Raw genomic sequence first — 15597 nt, 5'->3', positions numbered from 1 at the left:
AAGACATGCACATACCTGTAGGAATTGGTGTAAGTAAATATTCGGTAGAGTTTAGATTTTAGCGTTCGATTAAATCGCTCTACAACACTCGCCTTGTATTCGCTGTTAGAGGCATAATGATGTATTCCATGTCTTCTAAAATAGTCACGAACTTTTTTATTAAAAAATTCTTTTCCCTCATCTGTTTGTAAATTCACCACAAAATTTGTCTCCTTAAATAGCTTCTTAAATCCTTCGAGTACAGAATCTGCACTCTTCGATTTTAAAGGAATGGCATACCCGCGTTTAGAAAACACATCAATTGCTGTTAATAAATATTTTACACCATCGTTATATTTAGAGAGCTTAGACAAATCAATCAAATCGCATTGCATTAATTCTCCAATGCCGAAAGACAACACCTTCCGTCGTTTGAAATTAAAGCGAACTGGTTTATGTAACGTATAAGCATCCTGTTTCATTAACCATAGACGCGTCGTTTTCAACGGAAGTTGTGCGGCACGAGCCAATCTTACCACTCCGCCATACGAAGCGGGGTTTTCTACATCGTAATAGATATTTTCTAAAATTGCGTCGGCATCGTTTAAAGCTCCTCCCATTCCTCTTTATAAGGTGTTTGACTTTGGGATCTCCTTCTTCTTTCCTGCTGTACTTTATATCTCTGCTGTTTTCTTTTTGTTTGATAATCGAAGTCTTTCACATTTGATGGGGGGCCATCGAAAGACATTTTCCTCGCCGCTCGAGGATTTATTTTTCGTGAGGGGGTAGTGCGATGAGGTATCTCTCATGCGAGACAACACATTCTGATTCCCTATCCATGAGCGCGGTATATTAATTTCTTCGATAGCCTTTAGAAATACATCGAAATGCCTTGGCTCTCGAGCATTTTTTATATTTCTCATTAGGTAATTAAAGAAATCCATCATACTGGATCCCTGAATCGTTTTACCGTCAAGCATCATTTCTCCGCGATCGTTCCATGAATAAAGCCTCGATTTTAATTTTTCGGTGACCAGAGGCACCAATTTAGAAAATTTCTGGGGTGTTGATAGAATAATATCCCTAATAACAGGATCTTCCACTTGCTGGAATCCCTTCTCTTCTTTAGTTTCTTTCGCTTCATTCGCAAGGCTCACATGTATAGGTTCTGGTGGTGCGTGCACTGTTCTGTGATACCGCGTGATTAATTGCCCCAACAACTTTGCTTTCATGTCGTCGGGTAATTTTGCTCTTTCTAATAACGTGTCTATGTCATCTTCCAATCTCAATTCTGGCTTCTGAAGATGATAAGACGATACCAATTCTTCGGGTATGAGAGCCACTCTTTTGGCCATTGTAGCCCAAAATTGGGATTAAGAATTTTTTTTACAGTCGTTTGCTGATAACTGGTACTAAAATACCACCCAAGGCAGATATTATTGCCGGAGCAATCAATGGTAAAAAGCTTCCCGATTGGTTGACTAAAATTCTTTTTTTCTTTTGTATGCTTTCGTGTTTTTTAGATAGCAACCTTAAGAGATTCTTATATTTTTTCAGCTTACGTACATTAACGGGGATATTTCCATTCAAAATATTTAAACAAACTTCGCAGAGAAATAAAATTTGATCCTTATTTGCAGTCTGTAACAAAGCACGTTTCTGCGATGGGTGGGAATGAGCTAATATTCGCAAGAAATGATACTGCTTTTTCAAATTCTTCTTCGTCATTTCGGACGAAATAACCACAGTATTCCGTCTTTATCTGGAAACAGATTTTCGCGCATCCGATACTCCTCCGATGTTTGAGGGTGTAAGTCAATAACTAAATAACCAAAGGGTTTCGTAGTTGCTTTTATATAAGCATCCGTCAAAAAATGCCAGTTCTGAGGATATAACTGTCGTCCTAAGCAACTAACTTGGGAGACATCTCTTGCATTTTTAAACAAAATGATATAATGCGCATTAAGACTAATGTCGCGCATAACCTTTAAACGAGGGAATAAGTTTTGTAATATCACTATAACGCTGACTTCACAATGGTGTGAGGCGGCAGTAAAAAGATCGGCAATTTTCTCATTTAGTCGATGCATCAGGTCATCGACCACTATCAAATCCCCTTTTTCGTATCTATCCGGAAGACCTTGAATGAATTCAATGTCTGGTTCTTCCCAAAACCAAGGTGCGGAATACGAATAACACCATTTTACTTTTCTGATAGGGGCTTCATATATTCGATTTCGTATCATTTCGCGTACCAACGAAGTTTTACCTGATTGACTCGGTCCAATAACCAAACAGGAACTTGGATGTTTGAATTTTAACATCGCTGATAAATTCCTTTTTTTTTTCCTTTAACAAAAATATATTTACATTCATCCAACCGTTTCCGATATCCGAGGACTTAAATGTCTATACATTTTGTCTGCAAAAACTGCATAGTTTCATAAATCCCCCCCTCATCATTTGTACGCCAATTATATCGGCTTTCAACATATCGATATCTTTCCAAAAATAACGTATATCATAAACTGTTTTATTCTCTTTTACACATACATGCGAAAACAATTTTCGACCAATATAAACCGATTCCTTACAAGTAGAATTTCTTAAATCCACTTTCCCTTCACCCCATTCACAATTCCTCATTAATTCTTCGAAAAATATTCCTACGACGACTATTGTTATTGCCAACAATAAAACGAAATTTATAATAAAAATACTCCATTTTGTTGCACTCATCTTGCATCTACTACTCTTAATTCTCACTTTCAACTCCCTTTTTATACTAAATATTTCAAAAAAAAAAAAAAATGAAAAACGAAAATGCACAAGCGAACTCAAGACGACGAACCCAATGAATGACCTGACGTTTCATGGGTTACTGCTGGTCGTCTCCGACCCCCGCCGTCCAAAGAAGGTTAAAAAAACTACCAAAAAGAAAAGAAGAAGATACTACTTTTAAGAAAATCGAAGGCGTTTTATGAATGGTGTTGGTGGTGGGCATGCACTCACAATGTCGCTGCTGTCCATCTCCAACCCCATCCAAAGAACGTTCAAAAAACTACAAAAAAGAAAGAAGATACTATTTCTAACCAAGGGAAAAGCGAATGCGTTTTATGAATGGTGTACGAGGGGGACAAGCATTCACAACGTCGCTGCTGTCCTTCACTTACACCATCCAAAAAAACGTTAAAAATACTACAAAAAAGCACTCACAGCTGGTGGCTATCAAACAAAAGAAACCTACCGAACGACAACAAACATGTTCCAAAAGTCAACAACCGAGAGGTCAGTCTCTAACTAAAGCAATCCCATTTTAGAAAAACATAGTATATGACAAACAGTCTCGCCTACATTACCGCCTACTACTACATCCAAGTACTTTTGAAGGACGACGGCACTTCCGAGGTGCAGGGATACTCAAATCCTAACTACTGGCGCATATTCGAGAGGTCCCGGTTCGAGTCCCGGTGAGGGCACTGCTCGTTTCTTTGATTTCCTTGTTTAGAAAAATTCTATAATGATTTTAAAGCGGTGCCCGAGCTAAAAGGTAGTGAAGGATAATTCTTCACCACCAGGAATTGGCAAATGGATCCCCTAATCCCCAGTCACCTTTTAAAAAGGTAGTTTCTCCCTCATTTCTGCATGCCTTTGTGGTGTAACGGTTAGCACACTCGGTGTATATTCGAGAGGTCCAGGTTCGAGTCTCGGCGAAGGCATTGCTCCTTTTTCATGGCCCACCAGCGGCCGAGCGGTAAAGTCGCTGAACACTGGTAGTTCGGTCCGAGGTTCGAATTCAGCGAACGGGCGGACTGCATGGTTGTAATCGTGGTTTTCCCCATGTGTAACGTGTATACGAGCCAGTTTCCCATAGAAAGTCCTCCACGAAGGCACCCCTTCCCTTAGGTAGATAGCCCTCGAGACTTTGCCGTAATTAAATAACCTAACCCAATCCTTTTTCATGCCTCCTGCTTTGAAATAACCTAATGACTAAAAGAATTTTAAAGGAAACTGCCTTGCATGTTTGTTAAAGCTTTAAATAGCATGTGGAATCACTTCCCGAGCAGGCATCCCTTTTAAGCACCGGGCATTGATCTCATAAGTGTTGAGTACCAAAATTTCTCAACTTCAATCACTCATTGATTGCACAGAAACAAATAAACTCTTGAGAATTACTCTGAAATGGTTTGGACTGGATTATTAAACTTCAGCAAATCACGTAAGGGCTATTTGTTTAAGCTGCATTCCGGTTTAAACTTAAAACACCTCAGGGTTGGAATGCTTGATCTCATATTCCCCTTTCCCCTACCAGAATCTCAAAAGGACTTCTGAATGGATAAATTTGAAGCGTCCTCCTCGGCTAAGAATGTATAATTATATATGTCCATGACTCAAATCGGATTCGAAGCCGGTTGGTGGTGATAGACAACCCTTCGCGTATCACGGTATCGATCAAGGGGGCGCCCATGTATTGCGGGAAATAAATTGCTAGGTTTAAGTTAATTACGCTCTAAAACTGCACACTTACTAAAGCTTCTTAATCTACAAGAGACTTATCGACCTTTAAAGTAAAGTTCAGAATACAGATTTAATACACAATAAAATCGAACTCAACGTTTGTAAGAAATCCTATGTAAATTAACCAGTTATTTTGATTTGAGATATTTCTATAACGTTTCCTTCTCGTATTATTCCCTAAAAGGTAAATTAGTAGTGTGTATTTCAATTGGGGTCTTTGGATTTGAGACAGAGAGTGCTTCTGGCATCACTTTCGCTCTACGTGGTTAGTTTCCTGCCAGCTCTGATAAATGTAATTATTCGGCTTTGCGGCCTCTCGCTGCCTGTATTAATCCTGGCTCAGGTAGAGTTAATGAGCCAACTTCTAGTACAGTATAGTCTTTGACTACGGTTCAGTGTTTAAGTTAATTTGGTCTGCGCTCTTTATTTTGCATCACATCGAGTTGCCTCTGTAGCTCAAGATCGTGCATTTATATTCTAAATTTAGTTAAAAACGTTATTTTAACCTTCTGAAGACTATGTCGTTGTTATCAGACATAGCGATAATTCGCTTCTCGTCTTTAAGATTTATAGAACTAAGATATCATTGCCAGATCAAGTGTAACCCTCTTCGCTTATTTCTCCTATATAGCTCGTTCGTTACAACTAAAATTACAACAACTTGTTGAACCAGAATAGTGGTTGGAGACGCTCACTGCCGTACCGAAGAGTCAGGGTTCGAATCCCGGAAAAGGTATGCATGTTTGTAAATGCATAGTGTCTGTGAAGCAAGGGGACACTCTAAATATGCGGCGAGCCGAAAGTTCTCTCGAGAGGTTAATAGTGGGGAAAGAGGGGTTAGAGACGCTCGCACCTGTCCGCCGGGGGGTATTTTCCAGCAAAATTAGGGATTGAACTGAGCAAAGTCGTACTTATATGGTGCTATAGTGCGCAAGGCTCTTGCCAACGACAAGCATAATCTTGCACTCCTTGTCACGATGAATTTCGTGCTCTTCTTCCTGTCAAACAAGTGAGATTAAGTCACGAATCAACACACAACAACAATTCAGCAACTTATCATTGCTGTTGGCTAGTCTGGAAATGTAAGAAGATAATTAAATACAAGTCAAATATTTAAGAATGGAGCTCCTCCTATAAGTGAGATCTCTGAGTATAAACATCAGCAAAAGCCAAAGAAAAGGCACTCACTGAAAGCAGTATATATTATAAGGGAGCAGAAGCACAAAACTACAAGATGTTTAGAGCTGTTAATTAAACCCTTACTCCTAATTTATACTTTTGTTTGATATTTAAATCTATCTAATTTGCATTCCTAATTGTGAGCTGATGGGGCACTAACTGTATGAGTACAGCACGGATAAATGTTGAAAATTCGCATGACATATATCTGTAATATAACAATTAAAATTAGTTGCGCGTACTGTAGAGTATGCGGATTACTTCAAGAGGCAAGCACTACTTTATGAGACTTCATAGCAGCGTTGAAAACGTTTTGTTACTTCAGTTAAGTCTTTACCGTAAGAATATATCAAGAAATGTAATCTAAGGAAAGAATTTGAGATTTTTTCGTAGTAAAATACTTTTCAAGGCAATTTTTGGTATGAAATTTTATAACATAAACTTTGAACCAAAGAATGTGCAGTAAGTCCATTTCAAAAAAAAAATTAATTACATTGCCTTGCCACGTCGTCAGTTTAAGGTCTTGACATTTGTTTAGTAATTACGTCCCTTATTCTGTTTTACTTTGAGAAGTTTATCTCAGCTCTTGAACTGAGTGGAAATTAAAGAGGTAACTGCAAAAGAAACGTTACTTCTTGATTATTATTTTCTAAGAAAGTTAGAGAATTCTTTTTCTTATTAATCTCTCTGGATATGTTGACTGTATGTCTACAGCAATTAATGTTTAATGTATGTTACAAAATATTAAACATATTACTCATTTTCAAAATTAAAAATATAATGATGTTTTTTTTTTTTTTTTTTTTTTTTTTTTTTTTTTTTTTTTTAATTCCGGACCAGTTTGTTAAATATGATGTTAGCAATAACCATACGCTCAACACTGTAGCTTAGATTTCAGTGTAATATATGAGATATATATGTTTGTTTCTATGGTGTCTTTCAAGAATAAAGACACTTAAATTTTTTCATCCGAAAATCTCAAGACACTCAAGTGACAGAAAAGGAGAGGATTTCATACACTGAGGTATTTTCGGAGATAATTTAAACTAAGTAATTTTAAATTTAATTAAGTTAGGCAAGTATTTCTCGCATCTTTGCCTTTATTAAATAATTCAATCAAAATTTCCCTTTGAAGACCAAAACGCCCGAGAAAGCCTTTTATTAAACGACCGAAACCGCTCGAAACGGCCGATATTGGGATCTTGGGATGTTGTTTTCTTCCCTCCCCATTAAGGTATGTAATAGCAGGTGCAGTTCCACCAAATGCATTCTATGAGTTTATTACAGACAACTTGTCCTAAAAGGATTTATTTCTGTTTTTTTACCTTTAGGTTGCGCGTGATATTTGAATCCTTCACAACTCTTTGTGCCCTAATGGATGGGGAAGGGAGTAAATTGCTGTGAATCTCGAAAGGCATTTACAGAGTTTCGGTATTTATAGGTTAGCGAAGGCTTTGGTTTTCTAAGGGTTAAAGAAACGTAATGGGGAATATCTATATCGTGATATACCATTCCTCTTATGAAAGAAAAGCAAAACGACACTAAGAATAGAAGTATAAATTAGTTAATTAGCATATTTTCTATTTTAATGGGTTTCGGTTTAAGAGACAGTGTTTTACTTTTGTATTTTGTACTCATAAATATATTTCAGCTTTAATATTCACAGAAACATTAATTAAAAGACTTAAAAGATTAAAAGACTGGAAAGGAATTAACGAATTATCTAGTTTTATCCTACAGTTATTTATGAAGATAAAATAAAGCATATTATTTATTCATTTTTTCAAGAAAATTACAACATATTTATCTATTAGCTAGGATATACAAAAAAACTGAATAACGTGAAAACTATTTGATGACATTTTCATAATAAGGAACTAATTTAGTTAATATTTTATCAATAATGAATTCTATTGATCCTTCCATTCAGTTCACATTTTAATCTGAATCACTTAATTTTCCGTTTTATTCTTTGATAAGTTAGTAAAAACAAAAATAGTTTTCATTCTATTCTGGATCGAGAAATTTTTCAATTTATTTTGTTTCTCAAACCTGTCACTCCGTTAAATAGAAACTATCTTCTTCCTACTCATTTATGTTTCGAGCACTTCATAAGTTTGCCCATACTCATCCCATACTTTTCAATTGTTTGAAACCTTCTGTTCTTGACAGGAACTCCTCTCTTTATTTTCGACCAGGCTATTAAACTTTTTTCCACTTACCTTAGAGGACAATATGCTTCCATCATAAACTTACTCATAACTCCTTAGACTTGAGTTTCGTATTTTTCTTAGCCAAAAATTATATTAATAATATTAATAACATTTTAAGCAATCTTCTCTAAAGGAGAAATGATAGACAATTAATCGCATCACAGCCAAAGGGCTGATGAACTTGTCCAATGATGAGAAATATGAAATTTCGAAGTGAAGAATCTGTAAACTGCAGCTTGGAAAGAACACAATTCATTTGAATTGTGCTTATGATTTTTTATTATTCGACCATAGGCGCTGTTTTCAATTATTTATTGACAGATGGCAAAGTCACAATTCGTAAATTAATTTACTTCCTCCCTTTACTCAATATAATGAATTAGTTGATGTTTACCAATTTCCGTTAATGATTCTAATTTGCACTCAATCCATATCTACTACTAAATAGTTAATTAAACTGAAATAGTATATGGTTCTGAATATATTTTCACCTTATAAGGTGTTTCTCCCGCCTTCATAGCGTGCCTTCGTGGTGTATGGGTCTGCACGTTGGGCGCGTATTCCAGAAGTCCGTGGTTTGATTCTCGGTGGGGGAGTTGCTCATTTTTCAGCTCTCCTGCTTCCAAGTAACCCAATGTCTTTACAACCTGTTAAAAGCTTCTGTTTATTTTACAGGGCTGAAATAAATTTTTCCTTACTAAATGTCATATCCTGAAAGCGAAGATGAATTTTATTTTCTAAGATCCGCTCTTATGTTATATTTCAATACCCAAAAGCAGTGTTTTGCTATTTTCACTAAGAGCAAAGCATTGCTTTTAGGTATTAAAATGAGAAGTGAATATGTAAGGAGATTGGACATAGTTTGAGGATTGGACATAATTTGACATTTAAGGAGATTGGACTCAGTTTAAGGATTGGACATAGTTTGATTGAAGTAAGTATTTGTTTACCAGATATTACTAAATTTCAAATCATTAATGCAAATATCCACTTAATTATTTTAATGAACCAGTAAACGTTTGGCTTGAATATCAGATTTGCGCAGCGGATGACGAAATGGAAAAATTTGTATTTAGTGCATAATTAAATATAACAACACAAGTAAGGGATAAACAGTGCAAGTTCCTTAGAAAATACAAAAATTCTAAATTAAATTTGACATTTATAAGGTTTTATTTTAATTAAAACACTCTGTTCTTTCCTTTGAATATCTCACTTTCAACCATTTCTTACTAGAATATGTAAATTAGACACAAAAAAATTTAAACAACAGACGAAAAAATTAGATTAAAAGCTGGCAGTGGTCGCCACTTATCATCTCAACGCCACTTCGCGTTCTCGCTATGTAGTTGCGAAGAAGTTGTCTAAAAACTGAATATTTTGCTTTTAGTTTGGTTTTATGCTCGTAGAGATCGGTGACAGAAACCTGTGAATTTTTTAAAAACTCAAAATTAAAGAATATCAGTGAGATTGACGAATTCTCAACGAGAGCAAATATTTTAATGTTACTTGATTTATGATTACTTTTAGTTGTGACTTTTGTGTGGTTTTTCATATACGTAGCATTAATAAGAGCAGTTTCCCTTAAAAAATATTTCCCTTGTGTTAAATAGATTGCCCAAGGGTGTTTTGGCATAATTAACAAATACATATTTAATTTATTAATATATTTTAGCATAATTGATATATTTTTGGCATACTTATAAATATAAATATTTGGCACAATTAATAATGTCTGCACAGTCATGCCTCATATATTTAGGCACATGAAACTTTACTCTCCCCTATCTTTCCATGTATACGGACTGCATTATCTTTTAAACTAGAAAACTCTGAAATCATTGCTTCATCACGTTTACCTGAATGCTTTCCAAATCAAATAGCTTTTGTATATGGGAAAATTCAATGGACATTTGTATCTAAATAATTGGTTATAGTTATAAACAAATTTTAGTGCATATTTCCAGTTGGAAAGGTTTGGTATATTTGAATATGAGAAAGTATACTAGGGCTATCTGAGTAAAGGGAGGGATACCTTTGTAGAGGACTTTCTAAAAGAAACTGTGTGGTAAACATGTTACACATAAGAAAAACACTAAAACATCCATGCAGGCAGCCTGTTTACCTGGAATCGAATGCAGATTGGAACTACCACTGTTCAGCGATTTAACTACTCGCCTGCTGTGGGCTCTCTAGTCGGAAAAGACTGACTGATAAACATATGTGAGAAATATATATAGGCAAGAAAGTAAGGCAACACAATCAGCAACATTAACTGAAATACATAATTAGATAATTTTAGCCTAGCTTATACCGTCCGTTATACATTGAACGGGCATGCATAAACGTATTATGCGCATGCGTAAACGCGCATGCGCAGAAAATTTGTAGTTTTGAGGTCCGGATTATAGATTTTTACAGATTATGAACGTCCGGATTAAATACTTTGTACTGTATAAGTTATTTTGCTGCTGATGTTATTAATATCGTTATAAATTACTGATTTTGAAATGTATTCAACAATATTTAGGATTACTTTTCTTCATCCATTTAACTGTTTCTAACTCTAAATCTGTGCTAATCAAGAAGATAAACATAAAGCAGTGCAAATTAAGATTAGATTATTTGCGAAGTTTTTTTTCTCCTCCATAGTCAAGTTTCTTCAGTAGAGCAGGCTGCTTAATGAAGAACCGCCTGAATGGTACATCATCAACTGGCAGTCGCATGTGCCATGCCTCTGTGAGTGGATGCGCTGTTATTATGCAATGGTCTGGAGTACCAGCATTGCCACTCACACAGAGGTTAGATGAGATAAATCCCCTTTTACAGAAATACTCTGGGAAGGGGCCGTGGCCCGTAACAAATCTTGTTACAAAGGATGCCAAGATAAGTCGATCAGTGGACACTTTATGGCAAAATACATGAGCTCCTATATCTTGAGAAGCTGCATTCTATTCCTCTTGAGATGGGTTTCATGCCTTTTCCCAGATCTGTCTCTTGAGATGAGATCCAGGTAGCAGAATGGACAAAGGCTGAGCTTTGATGTTTTTTGCTGTTTCTTTGGCGAGTTCATCGGCTCAAAGCAACAGCAATGACCATATCCAGGACGATAGCCTTTGGCTTTTATTTGAGATTAAAAACAATTGCACTTCTGTTCCTTCCCAACGCTTCGCAGATGCAAGGAGAAATGCAAATTTTCCATTAAATAAGAACCCAATTTTCCTTTGCATACGCAAAACATAAAATTTCGGTTTTATCCCATCAAAAGGTAAACCCGAAATTTTATGGCAAAAAAAATATTTGCTACTTATTTCAGATCTAGAAATAGTACATAAAATTAGAGTATCTTATAGTATATGTTGCGTTATTAAGATAGCTTAAAAATAATTGTAAAATCGATAGCTAAAAAGAAATTGTCTAAGTAGTCCAGGTCAAAACGTTTAGATATTTCGTTGTGCAAATACAAAAGCATTTCAATTTGTATTTTAAAAGTTGTAGAGACATTAGGTATTTTTTGGAAGATGAAAACTTAGCAACCGCCTTCGCCGGGAATCGAACCACGGAACCCTGGAATACCGGTTCAGCGCGCAGAACAACTGCACCACGAAGGCACGCTAGAAAAGCGGGAGAGATACCTTATATACTCCCCCTTTTAAAGGGCGACTGGTGTTTTTAGGGGACCCAATCGCCAAATCCTGGATGTGGAGTGTTATCATCCACAACACTTTTAGTTCGGGCGCCACTATAGAGACATTATGTATGTTTTGGAAGCAGGAAAGATGAAAAAACAGCAACTACCTTCGCCGGGAATCGAACCACAGACCTCTGGAATACTGGCCCAGCGTGCAGAACCACTACACCACAAAGGCACGCTAGAAAATCGGGAGAGATACCTTATAAGGTAAATATGGCCGCAACGTAAAGAAGTTTTTAATCGATGAAAACACATCAATACAGGTGGTAACTAGAGCATTCAACGAGGAAACTACAAAATACCTTAAAGAAGAGCTTGCGGTGTATAGCCAAGAAAGAATCTAAATATATCATTTGCAAAGAAGCAAACCTAGCACAAGTGACCTCCGTTATTTTCTACTACTTCTGGGGAAACCATTTATTCTTTTTCATCCATTTTTTTCATCTTTTCTCATTCAGATGAAGATCAAGATTGAATTTATTTCTGCTAGAAAAAAGTGTGTATAACAATAGTAAAATTTCAAGCGTTTTAAATGAGACTAAAACCAAGCTCAGATATGAGACTCAGATAGCATAAAGACAGTTGTTGATACTTTACAGAATATAGTTAATTTTGGGGAAAATTATATTAAATGTTTTCGATAGAAGTAGGATCAAAAATGAAAGAACAAAAGTCCCGAATCATCATATGATGAAAATTTAAGAATCACCTTTATAACCGATGTATGTCATTTCTTTTGATAATCGAAGGAACGATACTCTAAAACTCGATGTACTTTCAACTACTCGAGTTTGAGTTCTGGGTAGCTTTTATTTAAAAAATGGAAACTAGCTAAAGCTGCATTATTCAGAGTTAGAATACTGTCGGTAGTTCAATTACGTTATAAAACTTCAGAACCCAAATGGCAGCCAGCGACGATATGATAAAATTAAAATTTTACAAAATTTGATTCTCAAATTTTTAACTCTAACAGTTAGAGAGAGGTCTTTATCACTGCTACCTATTCTGCAAATATTTTCATATCATTTGGTTACAAATGTAGAATGACATATTATGAAATAGAAGGGATATTAGAGATTGGATTTAAAAATGTTGAAAATATCATTAGTAATCATTTCGACAAGACATGATTGTTATAAAATATTTATTCCTGTAGGGTACGAACATTATCAAAAATGTACTTTTCATTAGGTAAAAGGCATTACGAAAATAAAGGAATAAACAAAATGTAATTATTTAAAAAGACAAATAAAAAATAAAAATTTATGCTTTTAGCTGTTAATATATGTATTTGATTCTTGTATAAATATGCTTTAATAAAGAACGCAAGATTTCCACGACAGCGAGCAAAAACAAATGATAGTCTTGAGTCATTAATTCATATTCTACTTCAGGAATCATACAATGTCATTTCCAGACTACTGAGCTGGAAGACACTCAGAACATCGAGCGTCTTAATAAGACTGAATTCTACTTTAGTTCTTACTCTTTTTTTAATGAGAATCTTTTCGAATAACAATAGTAATCTCCACTGCGAGAAACTAAGATTGATTGCTTCGTTACCTGTGCCTCCAGAAACTTATGGCGCACCAAAGTTTTATTGCAGTAATAAATTTGATGTTGATCACTTTCGCAAACTACTGTCTCGAAAGACAATTCATGTTGCCACAAGCTCAGTGCTAAAACCTTAAGAAAGAGCTAGAATAGAACTTCTTTTCTAGATAAGCTTAAACCTCGGGCAGTAAAAAGTTACTATCCCAGCACTTTTCTTAAACTATCTTATTTTTAGTTTCATTTTTTATTTTTATACGACATAGGTTAGACGAACACTCAAAATAAGTGGGCTTTCAAATATGCCCATTGGATGTTTCGCAGTTTTTGAATGAAACAAATAAAATGACTTTTCTTATGTTAATTGCATGAAAATATAAAAAGAAGTAAAATAGAAGAAGCATAGACAAAATATAAATTCTGAAATCTAATAGGCTTTCAAGCATAATAAATTAAGAATTTTATAAAAAAATTATTTTTTAGTCCAGCGCAAGCGCTACCGAAAATATGCTTTCCATTCGTAAATGACAAAAAGAAAATAAAGGAATATGAGAAGTGTCATCTTTATCAATTACTTGATTAATATAATTTTCGTGTTCTAAATTTTCCAAAACTTGATTGACTTAAATAACATTAACAAAATTTATTTTTAGTAGGTAAAAAATGTAGGACGTAAAGTTAATTTAAAATGTGTATGCGTACTATACAGTATATGATTTTTGTGAAGCTGTAGAGTATTATTTGATATTAAGTACTTTTCCTATTAAATCTCATTTCATTTCCCTACCAGGATGAAATTTCCAGCAAGCGCTATATTCGAATTAGGTAAGAAAAAGGAAGCATTTTAAATGAAAGTTTTTTAGAAGAACTTAGAGTTTGTTCTACCTGCTTGAAGACCATGTTGCTAACTTTGATGCTTTAGAGATTAGAATTCTACGGTGTTGAGTCATTCCTACCATTAAGCTTGTTAACGCCGACTTTAAGTCAAAGCCAGCTTGCGCGATAGTTAAATTGTTAGGTCGTTAGGCTATTTAACTTCTGCAATTTTAAGTTATTCATTACCTTTTCATTTAAGCCAAGCCAAAAGTATTGGCTTTTTTTTTTTTTTTTTTTTTTTTTTTTTTTTTTTTTTGGTAAGTACGAGTTAGCGCGGACTTTAAACTTCATTTGAGTTAATAAAGTGTTCTATACACTCTTCTCCTGACTTTGTAGTACTTTAAAGGCCCAAACGTACTTACACTGGAAGGCCAAACGCCTGAGATGGTCTTTCATTCAAACGACCACAACCGCCTGAAACTGCCAATTTCGCGATGTTGGTTTCTTCCCTCCTCCTAATGTATGCAAGACATTTTTCTCAAATACACCTGCTACTGTTTAAGTTAAATGCTAAAAGTAGTTTATTGTAGACATTTTATCCTAAAAGGCTAATGGAAGCTTCTTTGTTAGGAACTAGAAAGGATGTCATTTGAAATCTTCACATTTCTTTGTGAGTTAATAGACGGGAAGGGTAATGGACGCGGACGGACGTTTAGGTATTTTAAGTATACAGGTTAGGGAAGACTTCGGTTTTCTAAGGGATAAATGATTTTGAGATAATTCACTAAACCGTCTTCAACATTGCGTACATTTTATGATAGCTAACAATACACGACGTTACAAAGCTATTCAATTAATTTTGATATGCAGGCTCATTAAGTCTCATCAGATCAGAAAACAGTAATCCCCTCGCTGGGATTCGAAAGAAACGTTATTAAAATATTTACGAAATTAAGAAAAACGAAATCAACAGAAAAAAAAAAAAAACTAAACGACGGAATGTGCGGATAACATTTGAACTGCGAGTTCATAAGGAAAAATGATTAGCATAAACCGAAGGTAGGCTTGAGTAAGCAGGAAGTAAAAAGTCAGGACATAATTTTTATTAATTCAGGACAAAAGAATAATCATTGCATGTTACTTAAAGCAAAAGTAAAGAAAGGTCATTAAATGATCCTTGCTTAAAACGCCAGAAGAATAAAATTACTAAAAGACAGAAGAATAAAATTACTAAAAGACAGAAGAATAAAATTTGCAAGTTATTTAAAATAATTTTTTAATATTTTTCTTTACTCTCAATGAGAAATATAAGAATAATGTATTGAAAAAGATCAGCATGTCCAAAAATGTTTTCGCAAGAAGTTTATATCTAGAATTTACGTGCAAAGATATTAAAAAAAAATAGGTTTTAATCTGTAAGATTTCAAAATAAAATGTATTTTCAAGAATAGAACTGAGAAGTTTCCCTTAAGTTGAAGATACTCTTGCCAGGAATTGAAGATCAATTCTTCAGAGTTCACTGATACTAAAACGAGTTTGGGTTGTGAATAAGCTCTTGTGGAGCTATTTATTCGACACTTCCCAAGTAATTTCTTTCTTTCAGTGTAAGGATAACTTGTATCAAAATATTAGTTCAAATAACAGCTA

The sequence above is a fragment of the Stegodyphus dumicola genome, chromosome 2, assembly GCF_044657685.1.
Source record: "Stegodyphus dumicola isolate Sdum_Otavi_A_Nest chromosome 2, ASM4465768v1".
NCBI lineage: Eukaryota > Metazoa > Arthropoda > Arachnida > Araneae > Eresidae > Stegodyphus > Stegodyphus dumicola.
Note: the sequence above shows the minus strand (reverse complement) of the source record.